Here is a 10,102-nt window from a genome sequence, read left to right on the forward strand (position 1 = left end):
CAGGCTGTGGCACTGGCTTGCACAGGGCACTGGGAGGGCATGGCGCTGTCATTGCAGGCTGTGGCACTGGCTTGGACAGGGTGCTAGGGCGGCATGGCACTGTCCTTGCAGGCTGTGGCAATGGCTTGCACAGGGCACTGGGAGGGCAAGGCGCTGTCATTGCAGGCCGTGGCACTGACTTGCACAGGGCGCTAGGGCGGCATGGCACTGTCATTGCAGGCCATGGCACTGGCTTGCACAGGGCACGGGGAGGGCATGGTGCTGTCATGGCAGGCTGTGGCACTGGCTTGCACAGGGCGCTAGGGCGGCATGGCACTGTCATTGCAGGCTGTGTCACTGGCTTGCACAGGGCACGGGGAAGGCATGGTGCTGTCATTGCAGGCAGTGGCACTGACTTGCACAGGGCACTGGGGGGAATGATGCTGTCATTGCACGCTGTGGCACTGGCTTGCACAGGGCGCTAGGGCGGCATGGCACTGTCCTTGCAGGCTGTGGCACTGGCTTGCACAGGACACTGGGAGGGCATGCGCTGTCATTGCAGGCCGTGGCACTGACTTGCACAGGACGCTAGGGTGGCATGGCACTGTCATTGAAGGCTGTGCACTGGCTTGCACAGGGCGCTAGGGCGGCATGGCACTGTCATTGCAGGCTGTGGCACTGGCTTGCATATGGCACGGGGAGGGCATGGTGCTGTCATTGCAGGCAGTGGCACTGACTTGCACAGGGCGCTAGGGTGGCAAGGCACTGTCATTGCAGGCTGTGGCACTGGCTTGCACAGGGTGCTAGGGTGGCATGGCACTGTCCTTGCAGGCTGTGGCACTGGCTTGCACAGGGCACTGGAAGGGCATGGCGCTGTCATTGCAGGCCGTGGCACTGACTTGTACAGGGCGCTAGGGCGGCATGGCACTGTCATTTCAGGCTGTGGCCCTGGCTTGCACAGGGCACTGGGAGGGCATGGCACTGTCATTGCAGGCTGTGGCACTGGCTTGACAAGGCACTGGGAGGGCATGGCGATGTCATTGCAGGCTGTGGCACTGACTTGCACAGGGCGCTAGGGCGGCATGGCACTGTCATTTCAGGCTGTGGCCCTGGCTTGCACAGGACACTGGGAGGGCATGGCACTGTCATTGCAGGCTGTGGCACTGGCTTGCACAAGGCACTGGGAGGGCATGGCACTGTCATTCCAGGCTGTGGCACTGGCTTGGACAGGGCGCTAGGGTGGCATGGCACTGTTATGGCAGGCTGTGGCACTGACTTGCACAGGGCGCCAGGGCGGCATGGCACTGTTATTGCAGGCTGTGGCACTGACTTGCACAGGGCGCCAGGGCGGCATGGCACTGTCATTGCCGGCTGTGGCACTGGCTTGGACAGGGCGCTAGGGCGGCATGGCACTGTCATTGCAGGCTTTGGCACTGGCTTGGACAGGGCGCTAGGGCGGCATGGCACAGTCCTTGCAGGCTGTGGCACTGGCTTGCACAGGGCACTGGGAGGGCATGGCGCTGTCATTGCAGGCTGTGGCACTGGCTTGGACAGGGCGCTAGGGCGGCATGGCACTGTCCTTGCAGGCTGTGGCACTGGCTTGCACAGGGCACTGGGAGGGCATGGCACTGTCATTGCAGGCCGTGGCACTGACTTGCACAGGGCGCTAGGGCGGCATGGCACTGTCATTGCAGGCCATGGCACTGGGTTGCACAGGGCACGGGGAGGGCATGGTGCTGTCATTGCAGGCCGTGGCACTGGCTTGCACAGGGCGCTAGGGCAGCATGGCATTGTCCTTGCAGGCTGTGGCACTGGCTTGCACAGGGCACGGGGAGGGCATGGTGCTGTCATTGCAGGCAGTGGCACTGACTTGCACAGGGCACTGGGGGGCATGATGCTGTCATTGCACGCTGTGGCACTGGCTTGCACAGGGCGCTAGGGCGGCATGGCACTGTCCTTGAAGGCTGTGCACTGGCTTGCACAGGGCGCTAGGGCGGCATGGCACTGTCCTTGCAGGCTGTGGCACTGGCTTGCACAGGGCACTGGGAGGGCATGGCGCTGTCATTGCAGGCCGTGGCACTGACTTGCACAGGGCGCTAGGGCGGCATGGCACTGTCATTGCAGGCTGTGGCACTGGCTTGCACAGGACACGGGGAGGGCATAGAGCTGTCATTGCAGGCCGTGGCACTGACTTGCACAGGGCACTAGGGCGGCATGGCACTGTCATTTCAGGCTGTGGCCCTGGCTTGCACAGGGCACTGGGAGGGCATGGCACTGTCATTGAAGGCTGTGGCACTGGCTTGCACAAGGCACTGGGAGGGCATGGCGCTGTCATTGCAGGCTGTGGCACTGACTTGCACAGGGCGCTAGGGAGGCATGGCACTGTCATTTCAGGCTGTGGCCCTGGCTTGCACAGGGCACTGGGAGGGCATGGCCTCTCATTGCAGGCTGTGGCACTGGCTTGCACAAGGCACTGGGAGGGCATGGCGCTGTCATTGCAGGCTGTGGCACTGACTTGCACAGGGCGCTAGGGCGGCATGGAGCTGTCATTGCAGGCTGTGGCACTGGCTTGCACAGGGCACTGGGAGGGCATGGCGCTGTCATTGCAGGCCGTGGCACTGACTTGCACAGGGCGCCAGGGTGGCATGGCATTGTCATTGCAGGCTGTGGCACTGGCTTGCACAGGGTGCTAGGGCGGCATGGCACTGTCCTTGCAGGCTGTGGCACTGGCTTGCACAGGGCACTGGAAGGGCATGGCACTGTCATTGCAGGCTGTGGCACTGGCTTGGACAGGGCGCTAGGGCGGCATGGCACTGTCCTTGCAGGCTGTGGCACTGACTTGTACAGGGCTCTAGGCCGGCATGGCACTGTCATTGCAGGCTGTGGCACTGGCTTGCACAGGACACGGGGAGGGCATGGAGCTGTCATTGCAGGCCGTGGCACTGGCTTGAAGAGGGCGCTAGGGCGGCATGGCACTGTCATTGCAGGCTGTGGCACTGACTTGCACAAGGCACTGGGAGGGCATGGCGATGTCATTGCAGGCTGTGGCACTGACTTGCACAGGGCGCTAGGGCGGCATGGCACTGTCATTTCAGGCTGTGGCCCTGGCTTGCACAGGGCACTGGGAGGGCATGGCACTGTCATTGCAGGCTGTGGCACTGGCTTGGGCAGGGCGCTAGGGTGGCATGGCACTGTCCTTGCAGGCTGTGGCACTGGCTTGCACAGGGCACTGGGAGGGCATGGCACTGTCATTCCAGGCTGTGGCACTGGCTTGGACAGGGCGCTAGGATGGCATGGCACTGTTATTGCAGGCTGTGGCACTGACTTGCATAGGGCGCCAGGGCGGCATGGCACTGTCATTGCCGGCTGTGGCACTGGCTTGGACAGGGCGCTAGGGCGGCATGGCACTGTCATTGCAGGCTTTGGCACTGGCTTGGACAGGGCGCTAGGGCGGCATGGCACTGTCCTTGCAGGCTGTGGCACTGGCTTGCACAGGGAACTGAGAGGGCATGGCGCTGTCATTGCAGGCTGTGGCACTGGCTTGGACAGGGCGCTAGGGCGGCATGGCACTGTCCTTGCAGGCTGTGGCACTGGCTTGCACAGGGCACTGGGAGGGCATGGCGCTGTCATTGCAGGCCGTGGCACTGACTTGCACAGGGCGCTAGGGCGGCATGGCACTGTCATTGCAGGCCATGGCACTGGCTTGCACAGGGCACGGGGAGGGCATGATGCTGTCATTGCAGGCTGTGGCACTGGCTTGCACAGGGCGCTAGGGCGGCATGGCACTGTCATTGCAGGCTGTGGCACTGGATTGCACAGGGCACGGGGAGGGCATGGTGCTGTCATTGCAGGCAGTGGCACTGACTTGCACAGGGCACTGGGGGGGAATGATGCTGTCATTGCATGCTGTGGCACTGGCTTGCACAGGGCGCTAGGACGGCATGGCACTGTCCTTAAAGGCTGTGCACTGGCTTGCACAGGGCGCTAGGGCGGCATGGCACTGTCATTACAGGCTGTGGCACTGGCTTGCACAGGGCACGGGGAGGGCATGGTGCTGTCATTGCAGGCAGTGGCACTGACTTGCACAGGGTGCTAGGGTGGCATGGCACTGTCATTGCAGGCTGTGGCACTGGCTTGCACAGGGTGCTAGGGCGGCATGGCACTGTCCTTGCAGGCTGTGGCACTGGCTTGCACACGGCACTGGGAGGGCATGGCGCTGTCATTGCAGGCCGTGGCACTGACTTGCACAGGGCACTAGGGCGGCATGGCACTGTCATTGCAGGCTGTGGCACTGGCTTGCACAGGACACGGGGAGGGCATGGAGCTGTTATTGCAGGCCGTGGCACTGACTTGCACAGGGCGCTAATGCGGCATGGCACCGTCATTTCAGGCTGTGGCCCTGGCTTGCACAGGGCACTGGGAGGGCATGGCACTGTCATTGAAGGCTGTGGCACTGGCTTGCACAAGGCACTGGGAGGGCATGGCGCTGTCATTGCAGGCTGTGGCACTGACTTGCACAGGGCGCTAGGGGGGCATGGCACTGTCATTTCAGGCTGTGGCCCTGGCTTGCACAGGGCACTGGGAGAGCATGGCCTGTCATTGCAGGCTGTGGCACTGGCTTGCACAAGGCACTGGGAGGGCATGGCGCTGTCATTGCAGGCTGTGGCACTGACTTGCACAGGGCACTAGGGCGGCATGGAGCTGTCATAGCAGGCTGTGGCACTGGCTTGCACAGGGCACTGGGAGGGCATGGCGCTGTCATTGCAGGCTGTGGCACTGACTTGCACAGGGCGCTAGGGCGGCATGGCACTGTCATTGCAGGCTGTGGCACTGGCTTGGACAGGGCGCTAGGGCGGCATGGCACTGTCCTTGCAGGCTGTGGCACTGGCTTGCACAGGGCACTGCATGGGCATGGCGCTGACATTGCAGGCAGTGGCACTGACTTGCACAGGGCGCTAGGGTGGCATGGCACTGTCCTTGCAGGCCGTGGCACTGACTTGCACAAGGCACTGGGAGGGCATGGCGCTGTCATTGCCGACTTTGGCACTGACTTGCACATGGTGAGTTATGAACGGTGCACAGGATATTGCATGTCCTGAAGTTATCCTTTCTGGGCACGCCACAGGCTGGCATGGTCCTGAGCACAGCGTGGTACGGAGTCTGCACAGGTCCGTCTGTTATCTCTGCATAGATCTGGTTCAGCACCTGAGGCTAGTACAGCCCAAGGGGATTGCATGGTATATGAGCTGGCACAGCGCACGTGTCCAGCATGGTTCAGCTGCTGACATAGCAACACCGGCTAACAGTACTTGGGTTGCCATGGCACATGGGTGACTATAGAACATGGCGCTGGCTGCTCTGGGTATAAGGACTGTCGAGCTGACAGTAAATCCTTGGCATGGCACGATGAGATAGCACAGATGGCACAGGTTCCGGCATGACACATTAGATTGCCATGCTGGAGTGGTGGCATGGTACTGGGACTGGCATAGTAATACGCGACTGCATGACACAAGGGATGACATAGTAGTTGGTGCCGTATGTCACATGGCGTGGATTGCAGACTGGCATAGCAGAGAGTCTGCCATGGCATAGAACGGATGGCCAGGATGGCACCAGATTTCCCGCGAGGGCACTTACACTTGGACTAGATAGAAAGTCGGGGTGGGGTGCTCCGAACTTGGAGAGTGGCTATCTTTCCCTGATGGCAGGGCATGGGTGGGGGGTGCAGTGTAGCCATGGCATGTTGTCAAGCGGAGCTGGTGAAGGTGGGGTGGATCAGGGCGGCAGACGGGGAAGAGGCTCCAGTGTATTTGGGAAAACTGGCAGAGGGGAGTATAAAAGTGGGGTGTGTGCCGGCCTGGGGGGCAGAGGTGAAAGCAGAGCCAATGGTTGGCGCACATGCACCTTTGGCGCCCTGTTGCAGGTATTCTCTGCTATACATGTGAAATCCTATGCTTTTTTGTCACACGTTTCCCTCTTGTGGGTGAAAGGTTTAAATTCTGGGTGCACGGAGACGCCTCGGTTCAGATTACACTCTTTCTGCCGAGTCGCTGTTCGCCTCTCACTGCCAGCATGCGTTAAAGCACTCCGAGCGCACGGCGTCCTGTGGCATCCCTACCCAATAGGACCTGTCATTGCCAATCTCGGCTAAAAGCCCAGTCTCCTTGCCACTCCTGCCCACACTTACTGGCACAGTGTGGGAAATTGAGGTGCCACCCGCTCCCCAAAATGCCACCCAATATCCCCTCTCTCACTTGCTCAATGGTGCCTGGGAGGCGCTGTCCATTGCTGAAACGTCCTGCGTCCAGCGTCCAAAGGTCCCCGTGCCTTACTGGTTGTGGCAAAAGAGTTCGCCATAACGGGACATGCGGACAAACGTCCGCGCCAAGACAGCCGGCGCCAAACGGGCCGCGCCCAAACATCCTGTCCCGAAAATACTGCTTTGCTATTTCACGTGAACGTGTGCCATTTTTTACACAACGGAAACTTACGCTATGTCTCAAAGTTATGTTATTAGAATGCATTACTGACTACAGTTCAGAATAGACAGATCTACAGTGATGAAAGGCGGCAGTTCACAACCCACATCAGTTACACAGCATGGTCTGCAATTCCTCTAGATTTGGCAAACCAATTTCCCCATAATTAACACAGGTCCTGCCCATGCCAAGGCGCCCATGATCATTCTTACTAGCGCTGGCATAGGAGGCTGCACCAGGAACGTGTCTCAGATATGGGCCGTAGACAGACATGCATCCATACCATGCTGGCAATATCACAGAAGGGTTCATAATTGCAGGCACTTGAATTGAGTGATAACATTCGCCAAATAACCGCATGATTGTCATTCTTTAATACTTAAGAAACTGTATCCGTCAGCACTGGATCGCACATCTGTATGTATATCTGTAAATACTGTCATTTCGCATGGTGCATTTATAATCTTGCTTTGTGCCAATTTGCTCTTTCTGGCTCTTTTCCTACCACAGGCTGGATGAATTTCGGGAGGATAGCTCAGGGGCAACTCGCTCGGCCCCGGGAGGATAGCTCAGGGGCAACTTGCTCACCCCGGGAGGATAGCTCAGGGGCAACTCGCTCCCCCGGGAGGATAGCTCAGGAGCAACTCGCTCGCCCCGGGAGGATAGTTCAGGGGCAACTCGCTCGCCTTGGGATGATAGCTCAGGGGCAACTCGCTTGCCCCGGGAGGATAGCCCAGGGGCAACTCGCCCTGGGAGGATAGCTCAATGGCAATTCGCTCGCCCCGGGTCCGCTCTTAGAAACCTCTGGGTATTAAGCATATTATAAATAAACAATTATAATTGAATGCATTAACTACCTACCGTATAATATATTCTATTGAAGGGCCCAGCGCTGGGACTGCACCATTCAACATTATTTTATGTATTTATTTATTTATTTATTTATACATTTATATTGCGCCGAAGCCCGCAGGCATTATGCCACTTGTATACTGCTCCTATATTTTGTATCAATAATTACACTAACAAAGAGGCACTACATACAACATACAAACCAAGCACCGAACATAACTCAAATACGAGAGAAATTCTGCACAGCACCCTCAATAAAAATAAAATCTCAAACCTTCAACAGCATGTGGAAATAATTGATGTCCAGCTCCGAGCGTGGGACCGCCAAACCACGAATGTGCAGCAGGCACCGAGCAGTCGCGCAGAATTACACCACCTAATCCTAGGCAAGGAAATTAATTCACTTCTTAATGCCTTGCCTCCCGCCTCCTCCACCCAAGCCTGTTCCTCTTTGTAAGTAGCCTGGTAATCCCCCGCGCGTAAGCCCCGCTGACGTGTGTAAGAACCTTGGGGATAACCTGACAACCTGACAGTGTCTCAAGGCTTCGTTTTGGTGTGACTGACCAACATTGCTTAGGTTGTCACTGAAGATCAGAGAGGATGTTCTATTGTATAGTAATCGTGTATTCTCATTGCAAGGAGGCTGAACACCAGGGGACTGCATCCTGTTAAAAGCGACTATCATTGGAACTCAATCTCCAACCCAACATCCATCCTAACTGTTGGTCAATTTCTCTATTTCATTGTCATGAATTCTTCTGATAGCATTTCATGGCGAAGTAGGCACAATAAGCTCACACACTGCAAGCGGAAAGCAAGCCAGCATAACATAGACAAGGCGCTTCCAATCAGCATACGTACAAACAGCGTCGGATTGGGTCGTCGGCCAATCGGCCCGTGGCCCGATGCAAAATCATGGCCGGAGACCTGGGGGCCGGTTCCTGAAGCCCACGTGGGCCGGTTTCAGCCCAGGCGTGCGTGGGCTTCACACTTCAAGAACCAGCCCCCAGGGCCTCGGCCTCGCCGGGCGGATGCAAGTTGCAAAGGATCTGTAAGTAAATAACTTACAGATCCTTTGCAATTGCAGCCCCGCCGCCGGCCCGTCGCAGATGCAGAGAAAGGTAACACTGAAGTGTTACCTTTCTTTGATAAATGCGGCGGGCCGGTGGCTAACTGCCTTGGCCCACGACACCCTGGCGCCAGCAGCAGTCAGTGCTACAAAACACTGGGAGGGAGCGGCAGGGCTGGGCGGGACTGCCGCAGCCCGGCCTGCTCCCTCCCAGTGATTTGTAACAGACTCTGCTCGCCTCTCCGCCGAGGGCCAGTCTGGGTCTGCAGAGAGCCAGTTTGTGTATCTCTGCAGAGACAGCCAGGGCTGTCACAAAGGGGGTGGGGGGGGCAAACTTCACCAGGCCTTGCGCTCAGGGGTGGCCTCGCGGCTGCCTGGGTCATGGGGTGTCATAATAGACTTCTTGCGAGCTGCCATTGATTTGCTGGCTGCAGCGCCAGCCTGCAACAGAGAGAGACGAAGACGATGCAAAACAAAAGTTCTGCGCACTGAAGACTGTTGTCAATTTCACACTTCATCAACACGGGCTGGCCTGGCTCCCGAGTCCCGCCAACCCGGCACCAGGCCGCCAGGCATGCGCATTGGGCTGGCTGGGTGCGGTGCGTGTTACAAGCACAGGCTGCCGGGGAGGCTGGGGACTGGAGACACCAGTGTGACTGCAGCAGCAGGCCTGGCCAGCAATCTGCAGTGCAAGGGGAGTATGAGACAGGCACCGAGTGGCGTCGGCTCATTGAAGGATTCGAGCTTCAATTTGTGCCCTGCAAAGTAAGTAAGAACTAAAGTCAAGTGCTACTGCTGCTGTTGTCATTTTTAAAATTATGAAGACATATATGATTTGTGCTGCCGGTGTTGGTTTTCCAGCCCACATCCTGTGGTGTCCAGGGTAAGGGGAGATAAACTTCCCTTCAGGGGCACGTTTGGATAAAGAGATGTGCCCAAGAGAACACAATGGGGCTGATTCACAAAGCGTTTTGCAATGGGTATATCCCATTGAAAACGCGCTGTCAATCAGGCCCGATGTGTCATGCGTTGCACCCCATCTCCGGCCAGGCATTGGCATGGGTCATCGTTAGATGCCCACCAGGAGCCTGCCATTTTGGGAGGATTTAAGCCGCTATCCCGCTAACCTGCACCCCCGTGTGATTGTAGATGCTTTTTACGGGAAGAAAACAGCAATGATTTCAAGCCCCCGTTATCGCTACCAGCCGAGGGATGCGTTTCATGTGGCTTATTTAAAAAGAAAATGTGCATTAAGACGGAACGGGTGTGCATCCATGTTGGACCACTTTCCCGGTTTAATGTGGGATGGAGTGAACCAGTCTGGCTTTCACACCCATAATTGCTAAATTATTTTTCTCTGGGGCACGGCGGTGCAAACCAATTTTGCACAACGCACACAGTGGCAAACTGAATCTAATGCGTATATATCGCAGCTTGTAGGTCAACAATTTAGCTAAATGAATAGCCGCTTATGCTGGACTTTGTTGACCTAATAAGGGGCAAACCAGCGGCATTCACGCTTGGGTCGAGGGCGGCTTGCTGGAGCTTTTCTCCCTTAAGAATTAATCGTGCGAATGCAGGGAATCTTCTTCAAAACTCACCCCCAAGCAGCGTGCATGATATCAATGAGCTGGTGCCCGCCAGTGCCATTGCCACTACACCTGGCACCTAGTTGGCAGCCTCAGCGGAGAGAGCCTCCAGACATGCAGCCCTTACGGCT

The 10,102-nt window shown here is 57.6% G+C and overlaps 1 protein-coding gene across 1 annotated transcript in view; it reads right to left on the bottom strand.

Moving 5' to 3' along the window:
- The window catches only part of LOC138453120 (fibrinogen-like protein 1), a 360,090-nt gene extending 352,395 nt beyond the window's left edge, over positions 1–7,695 (bottom strand). Inside the window, exon 1 of the mRNA XM_069605665.1 lies at positions 7,588–7,695. The gene's annotated coding sequence lies outside the window, so the exon portion shown is untranslated. The remainder of the gene's footprint in view (positions 1–7,587) is intronic.
- Between the last annotated feature and the right edge of the window lie 2,407 nt (positions 7,696–10,102).

Source organism: Ambystoma mexicanum, chromosome 4p (assembly GCF_040938575.1).
Source record: "Ambystoma mexicanum isolate Mex_15411 chromosome 4p, UKY_AmexF1_1, whole genome shotgun sequence".
NCBI classification, from domain to species: Eukaryota; Metazoa; Chordata; class Amphibia; order Caudata; family Ambystomatidae; genus Ambystoma; species Ambystoma mexicanum.